We start from the raw sequence: 12,449 nt of genomic DNA, 5'->3' as shown, positions 1-12,449 counted from the left end.
ATATGAACCCAAAAAGGATGCATGAGTTGGATTTGCAACTCTTTGTTTCCAAATAAGCCTTGGCCAAATATTAGCTTGAAGAAGAGGTAAATAATTCTAGTTTGTCTTCAATTTCCTATAAGAATGCTTATATTGGTTCTTTTGAAAAACATACCAAAGGCATAGGTTCCAAGCTAATGTCCAAGATGGGCTATGAAGGAAAAGGCTTGGGTAGACATGCATAAAGTATTGTTGAGCCAATAATAATTGAGGAAAGGCCTCTTGTGGAACTCACACCACTTTCCTGTTGTTATAGACATTTTTGTGCCTTGCATCACTGAGCATGAAATGTCAATAATTAAGGGATCCAAAGTCCCTAAGCATGTTGTTCCTACCCCTAGAGGAACAAGGCCAGCAAACCACAGCAATTCACAAAAGTTCTCCACCTGAAAACACTCAAAAACAGGCCATTTCTGGATCATGTCAACTGCTCCACTGAGCATCTGCGCTGAATGTCAACTGCTCCACTGTCTACCTGCGCTGAATGTCAACTGCAAAGAAGGCTACCTGTGCTGAATGTAACTGGACAAGTGGCAGACTCATTTCTCAAGGTGTCAATGCCCAGGAAGCTTCCAAAATGACACTTGGATCAGGGAATTCGACTGGTGATGAGTAAGAGGTTCCAAATCTCCAAGTGGAAGCAAGAACCTCCAAGTGGACTCAAGAACTGAAGTGGGAGAGGACACTAGTCAGCTCCATGCCAGCCTCAAGCTGACTCATCCTTTCTCCAAAACTCCTATATATAGATCTCTCTCAAGAGGTCATGGGAGGCTGGAATATTGTGATTGCAAAGAATTGCTATTGGATTGTGGTTAGATCATTGGGTGCTTATGCTTTGAAAGGGGTTGAAGAAGGAATTCCATTCTGCTGGGAAGGAGATGCTGGGTTGGAACCTTATGGGTTGTATCTCTTCTTGAACCTTGTTTATCAATCAATAAAGCTTCTTGGTTCTTTCCTATATGCTGGTGTATTTTGTATGATTTGCATTAGTGTATTTGATTTACTTCTAATCCTGAATCATTTATGAATATGTATATTTGCCTTTGTATTGTGTCCTTCTCTTGTTGCATGTAGTTGTTCTCTTATCACAGGTAGCTGTTCTCTTGTGATCTCGTGGGAGAAAAAGCGAAGAGGCAAGTAGCTGTGGACACACAAAGAGGAGAGGATCTAGATTGAGGGACAACCGAAAGATAACGGTAAGTCTACCAATCTCCTCTCTTTCATATTTCATAAAGGAAGAAACCGACGTAGCTGTGTTCGTTTGTTGCTAAGGTACTGTCACACCTTAGGTGGATAGGATCGTCCTGCATAGGCATTTTTCCCCACAACAAATTGGCGACTCCGCTGGGGAAGAACTTTGTTTTAGTCATTTTGTTTGTTTGCATCATTGTTTACCTCATAGACTTAACAGCAACAATCGAACTGCTTCGCAAAGTAGAATGTTGTTGCTTTGATCCTTCACTGGGTTTTTGTCTATGATCTCAACAATGGACTCACAAATGACTTGATGATCCTTTGTGATAGTCTTTAGTACCCTCTCAAAGCATCCCTCTGTTTATACCTTGCTTGTGTTTTTGATTTGGCCTGAAACAGTTGATTTTTGAGCATTTTATGACCCGGAAACCAAGAGAAACGAGAGTTTCTCCTTTCAGCGCAGACACTATGAAGGCAGTCTGCATTTCAACGCAGGTCCCGTGAAGGTTACCTGCGCTGAATGTCAAACTGACAGTGTTACACCTGCGCTGAACCAGTGTGGCCTTGTGCAGCTGGGGTTCCTTGCTGTCTTTTGCCCTGTTTTGATCTCTGTTTTTGCTGCCTTTAACCAACATAGGTACCACATCTGAAACCCCTTTTTCTTTGCTTGAATTCCGCCTCATTTTTGTACAAAAAGACTGTAAGTGTTTTTATATGTTTGTGGCGTCATTTACAGTTTTCCTTTGCATGAGCAAAATAGTCATCCTGTAGCCTTGATTCAGATCTGATTGATTGATTGATTGTAATCTTAGGAGAGAGTTCATTGGTTGTTTGCAGTTTGATTATCATTTGCTTTTGCTTATCGATTTGAATTTGTCACTTTTAAGTGTCGAAACAAGTATTCCTTTCGAAAAGTCGCAAAGTGATTGTAATCTCTTCTACCCTTGCTGATTTTGGAAAAAGTAAACTTGTTTATTTTTCAGTCATTTAAAAGCAAATTCAAAGTTGTACAAAAAGCTTTCTTTGTAAGCATTTATACTAAGAAAGTGGAAAACAAACACCTGCATTGTGCATTTGCATTTTGATAAGTTTGCATGTTTGATTTAGGAAGAGTGCATTAGAGTGTGCTGATTACTCTTTGAGAAAAGATAGTCGCTCTCTTTTCCCTTAGTAGCTAGGATTTTCAAAGTTGAAAGATTATAAAGCTTGCTTATCATCTTAGACTACATTTAGGAATTTGTACCATACATCTCGTGGTGATCCTGAAAGACAAACTTTAAAAAGATCAACTTAAAATAAACTGAATGAACCTAACAACGCTTTGCAACATAATGCACAACATAGAGGTCTAGGTAGAGACGTGTTCCGACGTCGTTAAATCTAGTGACTGTCGATCTCGAAGAAGGTGGGTGATTCCTCCTGAGGGACGATAGCGCTAATACGGACTTGTGCTCCCACGTACCGTCGCGTATATATTGGGAGACCCCTATAGGCATATATCCTTTATCCTTAGGAAGTCGTGTCGGCCGCCCTACTGATCGCAATGCAGTGAACACAGCATTCACGAAGATCGACCACCCGTACCGTAAAAAGTATTCTGTGGTTTTGCGAAAAGTTTGGCACACCCTCTGCCTAGATCTCCAGAGTAGTTTCTTTTGGCCTTTTTCAGACTCTATAATAGAAAAAGTCCATCCGAGCATTTGTCACTTCGAGCTCGTTAAAACATCGAAGGAGACTAGAGTCATCTTTAGCTTTTTCTCGACTCTTTAAAACTGAAAAAGCAAGTTGTGTCTAAAGTGTCGTTAACAATTTATTTTAAACGGAACAATCACCCTTTATTCCTGCATTGATCTTCGAAGTTAGTCTACCTTCATCACAAAGTTCTTGTAGAATCGTTAGGAAATCTTTTGGATAGACTAAATATGTCTGAACAACCGTCGACATCCAGGACTGTGTCATCCGACACAGTAGCAGCAGAGCCTCCTGCTGCTACTCCAACGATGTTCGCTGGTATACCATCTGTCCCGGAAAATTGTCAACAACAAGCTGGAGTCCAATCAGAGACTGTTTCGACGACATGGTTAGTTCCTATTTCTTCATCCGGATTATCATCTGGTATTTCTTATGTTGAAACTCAACAAATTGATCCAATGTGTCTTCAAAGGCCAATCTACCCTTTAAGCACTAGATTGCCACCATATGGAGGGCAGTATGCCTTTTCATTGTTCCCCCCCGGAGAACAACCATATGGGAGTTTACAACAAAGTTCAGGTCAAACTGGAATTACATCCAGCGGATGGGTACCAATACTGCCTCAGCAACCAAGGGTTGCATATTCAATGCAACCAGTCCACCCTGTGTCGAATGTTGCCACTATACCTGGTATGCTGATTGCATCGCAAGTACAAGCGCTACTTGTTGTATGTCAACCCCAAGTTTCTCAGGTTGCCATACAACAGCCTCTTGTCTCGACAACTCAATCACAACCTCCGGTTAGTGCCTCCTTATCTGGAGTGACTTAGGCTCAAACAAGTACTATGACTCCTCATCTTGGTCAATCATCCAGTATTGGACAACAGCAAATGGTCCAACAACCAGAGCTGGTTCAAACTCAACAACCGCAATTCCAACAATCATATCAAGGACCCGAGCAACAAGTCTTTGTAAGTAATGGGCAACCGTATAATAACGGTTATGCCCATCAAACTTGTCAAAGTTGCCAGCATCAAATACATTATGCTGGTATGCAAAGACCCACTGCTCAGGCGATTCCATCTTATCCTCGGTATGCTCCGCCTAACCTGAATCAACAGTTGCCCTTTGTAGCAACTCTAGAATTACCAGATCTAAACCGGCTGACGAATGATCCAATTGCTTATGCCCCTTGGTGGCCAACGATTCCGCATAAACTTCCATCGGACATTCCTAAATTCAATGGAAATCCAGGTGAAGACCCATCGAATCACGTCATGACTTTTCATCTGTGGTGTTCGTCGAACACCCTGAACGATGATTCGATAAGGCTTCGCCTTTTTCAGAGGACATTGACGGGTCCAGCGGCTAAATGGTATATTGAATTACCTAGAGCCTCTTTCGACAATTTCAGTTCCCTAGCCACGACTTTCTTAACCCATTTTCAATTACCGATAAGGTATGAAACTGGAACGGAAATCTTAACCAACTTCAAGCAGACGACGGCCACACATATATCCGATCATATACATGAGTGGCGTCGTCGTCGCAGGATGGTAAAGACTTACGTTCCAGATCAGCTGTTAGCTAAATGGTTTATAAAGTCGTTACTTCCTGCCATAACGGAAGATGTGGCCAAGGGGGGAGTCGTAACGGAGGAGCAAGTTATTGCTCGTGCACAATATCTAGACTTAGTATATACTCAGTCCGGCACGCTCTATGATAAAATACCTGACGCCCCTAGACCGGCATTTTCAATTCCTCCTCCTCCTAAATCAAATAGTGACTCTCATGCCGGCGATGGCGTGATTGGCGCAACAGACATGAAATCGACAAAGGCTATATCTAAAAAGGCCCGTATGATTTCCGGTCAAAATGCAAATGAGGAACTTCTTGCCTCGGAAGTAAGTGCCGTGTCGGACGACAAGGGCAAACGACTGAAGCAACCAGGGGGCAAGAAGAAAAAGAAAGGGAGAAAAAGGAAACCCCCTACGGGGTGTCATATATGCGATGAGGATCATTGGACAGCAGATTGTCCATACAAAGCTGAGCTTAAAAGATTCTTTAAGAGTTCGAAAACCTCAGCTGTGTTGACTGATCCGTTTCCAAGCCCGAGAACCGAACTGGTTGCTAATCAAAATGCTTCCCGATCCCAAGTGCTTATGTTGTCTGTATCAAAGCAGCAAAATGATGCTTTGACGAGGAATAAGGATTACAGGAATCCAAAGCTGTCGAACAACAAGGCTAATGAACAACCTAGTAGTTCGACAACAACTTTGACCGAAGTTGTGCCACCCATCGTCCCTGAGCCAATGATAAAGTCGCAAAAGGGAGCAGTACACAAATCGACATTTAATCCTTGTGCGAAAATAACACAGATAGAGGACCTGGCCCAATCGCCGTCCGTTATGTCGACACTTAAGGTACCACAAAATCGCTTCTCCCGAGACCAAGCTTTATTATCAGCAATAGGTGGAATTGACCCAATGGATTCCAATCTTGTGGCCTTTGATCATAAAGGATATGACCCTCAGTTACCAGCTCAACTAGCTTTCCTTATTCAAGTGAAAGCCCTCAACAAAACTGTTCATCGAACAATTATTGATGAGGGGGCATCTACATGCATTATGTCGATGAGTTGCTAGAAAACTTTAGGATCTCCAACCTTGTCGAGGTCTGCGACGACGTTAAAAGCATTCGACGGAAGGACATATACCCCATATGGTATACTAAATAACTTGAAAGTTGAACTAGAGGAAAAACGGTAGAAATAGATGTTGAAGTCATCGATGGGAATCTTGATTACAACATCCTACTAGGAAGACCATGGATATATGCCATGGCAGCTGTTGTGTCGACCTATTTTAGGAAGATTGCATTTCCCTTCCAAGGAGGAATTACAATCGTTGACCAACAAACTTTTCTCCCCAACAGTTCGCAAGTTACGGGAAGCATTCCAATGATCCATGGAAGGAGTCATTCGCTCCAAAATATCGGAGTAGGTCTCCTAAAAGACCCTGCCTTAATGGGCACTTTTGCCCTACCGCCTCCGAGTAATCTGGCGGAAGTGGCCACAGTGGAATATGAAACCTTCTACATCTAATGGATTTGGACGCCGAGGACGGTTCTTATCTTGTGTCGACCTCATTAAAAAATGAAACAAATCCCCTTTCTCAAAGGTAAACCTTTGTTCCAACCACCGAGTTGAATGCAATGAAGCTTGGGGGGCATGCACCTCGATTTGCGTTATTATGCTGGGGGCATGCAAACTTATCATCGAGCAGTTTTAGCACACAGTTCATGCTCGTTAAAAAATAAACGCAAGATCCGAGCAGTTTTAGCACATAGTTCATGCTCGTTAAAAAATAAACATAAGATTGAGCAGTGTTTTGGCGCATTCAAGCTCGTTAAAAAATGAACCCATCCCGGTAAATAACCATTGAGTATGTAACCTGATCAACCATAAAAGCCTTGGTCGTGTTTGTGCACCGTCACCTCCACTTTTCATTTGGCCGATCGTTTACCTCCATATGATTGTTTACCCTTTTTGAGGAACAGCTGCGAAGAGTGATTTCACCTAGCCATCCTTGTGACACTGCCGTGATTGGAAAATTCCAACCTGTACCTGGAATCAACTGCTAACCCTGATCATCACTCGTTCCTCAGAAGACGAGTCTTCTTTAAGCTCTTTTCAACTGACTCGTAAAATATGAAAAGATTGCCGAGTTTTGGCCTTCCAGCTCATTAAACGACCGGAAGAGCTATCCCTCCTCTAGATTTTAATCTTTTTGGACCTGAGGGATTATTGCACAAAAAGATCGAGCGCTTGTTTTGTTCGGCTCGTTAAAACTATCGAAAACACATCCCTTCTGTATTGTTTTATACTTTTTCGGACTTAAGGGATTAGATGACGAAAAAGGAATTTTGGAGTTAACTTTATGTACCTTTTCAGACTCTCTAAAAATGAAAAGGGCCGAGTTTTCCTTGTCGTTAGACTCGTTAAAATCACTAAATAGCGACAAACTTGTCTTTAGACGAGAACGAGTTTCCCTATCGCTAGGCTCGTTAAAACATAGCGATGGGCTTGCCCGAAGGGCAGGTTATAGAACAAGCATATGTTATCCTCCTCAAGCTTGACAAAAATAAAGAGGTACTGGTTAGCAATGACTGGGGAAAAATTGGGAGAAAACCAAAGAGAACTTTGATGGTAGCAGGTCGCTCTTGAACATGACACTTTTCCTCCGTACCACAATCGGGTTGGGTTGTTTCATTCACCGGTCACATTACCATGGTCTCGCCATACCATCCATATTTGGGGTAATGCTACCGATCCATCGCATCAGTGTCGCCATATGTTCAAGAGAAGTCGTTCAGAAAGAGTCAACCGGGTCCCATCCACTGCCATACATTATCCTTCATCCGTTCATGACCGCCACCCTGAATCATATGTCACAGATCGTTTTCACCTCCATTAAAATCATTAGCTCCGTTCCGTGTCACTAATGTGGGATTCATTAAGGCCCTCCTTTGACGGATCGCTTCTTGTCGACATCAGCTCATTATCCAAGAAGTTGATCTAGGAACACCCCTTTCAGTACTTTGAAGCTTGCATGCCTCAATGGCAAGTTTCTCACTTCCGGTGACAGGTATACATCAATGACCTTCGACCAGAAGATTTTGCGTGGTGTTCGACGCCAAGTCCTTTATTCACACCACGTGAATTGTACTGCAGTACCTTGAGGGTCATTGTCATTATCGGTGATTCCTCTCGCGCTTGTTAACGGTTTACATCATTGACCGGTAATCAAGCGATGTCTTTCCATGTTCGACTTCAGCGCAATTCTCACATGGATCGACTTGTACTTAGAGTGAAGATCGAACGAGTTTGAAGACCCCGGATCTAGTTTCATCCATCCGGGCTGCGATATATATTCAGGAAAAATAAAGACATTTGACATGTACATCATTGCAGAAGATGATCATCCTACTCAAAGGATGATAGTTTCGCCAGAATTATCAGTCTACCATCAGACGATCATCTGTTCTATGTACCAAAATGTGTTTATAAAGCTGAGCATGGGAATGCCCGCCTCAGCTAGATCATGAAAACAGTATGAATCATAATGTATTGTATTGTATCTTATTACAGGTCTCCTCCCAGCAAATGGATGAACTTCGGACTCTCCTGGATAAAGCATTTCACCCGATAAACGGCCTCATACTTTAGGGGGCAACTGTTATAGACATTTTTGTGCCTTGCTTCACTGAGCATGAAATGTCAATAATTAAGGGATCCAAAGTCCCTAAGCATGTTGTTCCTACCCCTAGAGGAACAAGGCCAGCAAACCACAGCAATTCACAAAAGTTCTCCACCTGAAAACACTCAAAAACAGGCCATTTCTGGATCATGTCAACTACTCCACTGAGCATCTGCGTTGAATGTCAACTGCTCCACTGTCTACCTGCGCTGAATGTCAACTGCAAAGAAGGCTACCTGTGCTGAGCGTAACTGGACAAGTGGCAGACTCATTTCTCAAGGTGTCAATGCCCAGGAAGCTTCCAAAATGACACTTGGATCAGGGAATTCGACTGGTGATGAGTAAGAGGTTCCAAATCTCCAAGTGGAAGCAAGAACCTCCAAGTGGACTCAAGAACTGAAGTGGGAGAGGACACTAGTCAGCTCCATGCCAGCCTCAAGCTGACTCATCCTTTCTCCAAAACTCCTATATATAGATCTCTCTCAGGAGGTCATGGGAGGCTGGAATATTGTGATTGCAAAGAATTGTTGTTGGATTGTGGTTAGATCATTGGGTGCTTATGCTTTGAAAGGGGCTGAAGAAGGAATTCCATTCTGCTGGGAAGGAGATGCTGGGTTGGAACCTTATGGGTTGTATCTCTTCCTGAACCTTGTTTATCAATCAATAAAGCTTCTTGGTTCTTTCCTATATGCTGGTGTATTTTGTATGATTTGCATTAGTGTATTTGATTTACTTCTAATCCTGAATCATTTATGAATATGTATATTTGCCTTTGTATTGTGTCCTTCTCTTGTTGCATGTAGCTGTTCTCTTGTCACAGGTAGCTGTTCTCTTGTGATCTCGTGGGAGCAAAAGCGAAGAGGCAAGTAGCTGTGGACACACAAAGAGGAGAGGATCTAGATCGAGGGACAACCGAAAGATAACGGTAAGTCTACCAATCTCCTCTCTTTCATATTTCATAAAGGAAGAAACCGAAGTAGCTGTGTTCGTTTGTTGCTAAGGTACTGTCACACCTTAGGTGGATAGGATCGTCCTGCGTAGGCATTTTTCCCCACAACACCTGTGTCCTTCTTCGGCTTCGTGGTGTTGTTCTTTTCTTGCGGCTTCGACGAGTTGTCTTGGGTCACCCCACCTTGGCTTTGTCCTTTGGGCTTTGGATTTGCAGATCCAAAGTCTCGCTTCTTCTGTTTGAACTTTTGCTCGATTTTGACAGCGTATCGGTATGCTGTGCCGAGTGAGGAGATGTTCAAGAACTCCATCTCTTCCTGGATGTATCTATGTAGGTAGCCGCGGTATTTGAGTACCAGATGCAGCTCAGAATCTTTGATACCCAATTGTGTGCGAAGGGTATGAAAAATGTTTGTGAACTCCGGCACATCTTGGTCTCGTCCCTGCCGCAGTGTGGTCCATTTGATGTATTTGTCCTCATAGCTTTTGACAGGGTAGTACTGCTCCTTGATGGCATCCCGGAAGTCATTCCAAGTGGGTGTGGTTGAAAACAATGAGCCTGTACTTTCATCCTTCTGTTCGCAGTAGGTTTCCCACCAGTCCTTGACGTGGGGGGCTACTTTGAGAAGAGCGAAAACAATCTTTTCCCTACTTGAAAATTCATGAACAGAAAAATACCCATCGAGCAGATTTAACCATTTATCTACGGCATTTGCGTCTATTTGACCCTTGAAGATGGGGATTTAAAAATTAACTTGTACCTTAAATGGTGTGGCATTTCCAGAGTAGCTGTTGGAAGCCAATGCGTCGCCTCTAGGTAGCTGCTGAAGGATTTGGGCAAAGTTTTCCATCATCGCGTTCCTTTGTCGCTCGAGGGCTTCTTCGAGCAAGATTTTGATAGGATCTCCTGCCCCCTCGTTTTTCTTCTCATCCGCCATGGGAGGTCATCGAAATTTGCGAGGCTGGTCTTGCAAAGGTTCGACCAGTTCCAGACCTAACTCCTTATATCACGACCTCGTTGGGGACATGCAAAGAAAAACAGAGAAAAAGAATACTGCTCTGATACCACTGATCCGGATCTTGGGGAGAGACCGCCAAGATCTAAAAGATTGAAATGGATCTTGGGGAGGAGAGACCCCCAAGATCTAAAAACTTGAATTGCCAGAAGAAAAATAGGAGAATGCCCAATAAACAAAACCATAAAGCAACTTTTATTTAAAATAATAATGGAAATAAGCCAGCTAGGGCGATGGTAGCTTATCTCTAAGAAGAGATGTGGTGGCTACATGCCTCTGAACTGTAAAAGCTACATTGTGGCAGACCATTTGTCCTTTTACAAAATGTGACTTGTTACTTATAGTATTTTTCAGTTACAATACCATGGGTCAATTCCATGGGTGAATGAATACCATGGGTGGATTTTACAATACCACGGGCGGATGCCATTTACAATACAATGGGTAAAATCCATGGGTTGATGAATAATATGGGTGGATGAGTACCATGGGTTGATGCCATTTTCCATTCGGATCACATGCCTAGCCAAATCAAAACCCAAGCAATAGGCAAGCTCAACAAGTATACAGTGAAGAGACATCATGCCCAGCTTATGTTGTAGAAATCCAAGAGATCAACCTAAGATCTCGAAGAATTCTCTCAGATAAACAACCTCCCTCTTCACATAGGGAGGTTGAGGAAGAAAGAGAGGAAAACAACTTTAAAGTAAATCCACCCTTTCCTGAGAGATTAGCCCAACCACTCTAGTCTACCCCAGAAGAAACTGAACTTCTAGGGGAATTGAAAAATCTATGTGTAAAGATCCCCCTTTTCCAAGCAATAAAAGATGTTCCCATTTACAATAAGTTGATTAAGGAGAAATTCTTCAAGCATCCAGGAAAAAGAAAAAGTGATGCCCCTACCATTAATGTCATTGGGCAGTTGTCCAACTTAATGTTGGGGCAGGTAATATGTCCAAAATATTTGGACCCTGGAAGCCCTGTAGTAGATGTGCACATCAATGGCACCATTGTCCCACACACTCAGATTGATCTGGGGGCTGCCATTAATGTGATGACCAAGGACACCATGCTCAAGCTCAACTTCCAAGGGTCATTGAGGAAGACCACAACAGTTCTGCCACTTGCAGACAGTTCCACAGTCACCCCTGATGGAATTGTGGAGGATGTGATGGTCTCCATTGACTTTTGGGAGTACCCTATAGATTTTCTAGTTCTCGAGCCTGCTGGTTACCCTCTCATCCTTGGGAGGCCATGGTTGGCCAAAACCGATGCGTACATTAGCTGCAGAGCTGGGAATATGAAAATCAAGAATGGGCATATGTCCAAGCAGTTATTTTATACCCTCCTGCTCAACCTTCTCTAAAGCATGATTTACCTTTATGGTTGGAGGAGGAGCAAGAAGATGAGGTTTATTTAGCCCAACTTTATGCTTTGGAAGCAACCATAGGAGGAGGACAACAAGATGAGGATGACTTAATTAAACACTTGCTCTAAATTCCAACTCCTAGTTCGTTACCATTAGAAGAAGAAGTAAGGGAAACCTAGCACAATCATCCAATTGACTTATGCTTGGACAATTCCAACCCACTCCGTGTAAAAACCACAGAATTTGGCCCAGAGAAAACTTTGAAAAATAATCCATCTCTTTCTACTCTCGAAGAGGAAAAGCTATGCAACATATTGAAAGAAAACCTAGAAGCCTTCGCTTGGAGTTACAAGGAAATGAAGGGAGTACACCCCTCAGTGTGTACTCACCACATATACATCAAAGAAGGTTGCAAGCTAGTCCAGAAACCAAAAAGGAGGATGAATCCAACTCTTAAAGATATAGTCAAAGAAGAACTGCAAAAAATTCTAGATGAGGGATTCATTTACCCTATCTCTGACAGTGAGTGGGCCTCTCCTTTAGTGTCAGTTCCCAAGAAAAATGGTAAGTGGAGGATTTGTGTCGATTACAGGGAGTTGAACAAAGCCACAAAGAAGGATCATTTTCCCCTACCCTTCATTGACCAAGTGCTAGATGGCCTGGCAGGGAAGAAGTTCTTTTCTTTCCTAGATGGATTCAGTGGGTACAACCAAATCCAAATCTTCCCAGAAGACCAGGATAAGACCACATTCACCTGTCCTTGGGGTAATTTTGCCTATAGGGTCCTTCCTTTTGGCATATGCAATGCTCTTGCCACTTTCCAGAGAGCAGTCTTGAGTATTTTCGCCGAATTAGTACATGATGTGGTGGAAATTTATATGGATGACTTTACACCTTATGCCTATGATTTTCAAGAAGCCCTAACTAACCTAG

The sequence above is a fragment of the Pinus tabuliformis genome, chromosome 9 (genome assembly GCF_031772625.1).
Source record: "Pinus tabuliformis cultivar Carrire ecotype Pingquan chromosome 9, CPIR1, whole genome shotgun sequence".
NCBI lineage: Eukaryota > Viridiplantae > Streptophyta > Pinopsida > Pinales > Pinaceae > Pinus > Pinus tabuliformis.
Note: the sequence above shows the minus strand (reverse complement) of the source record.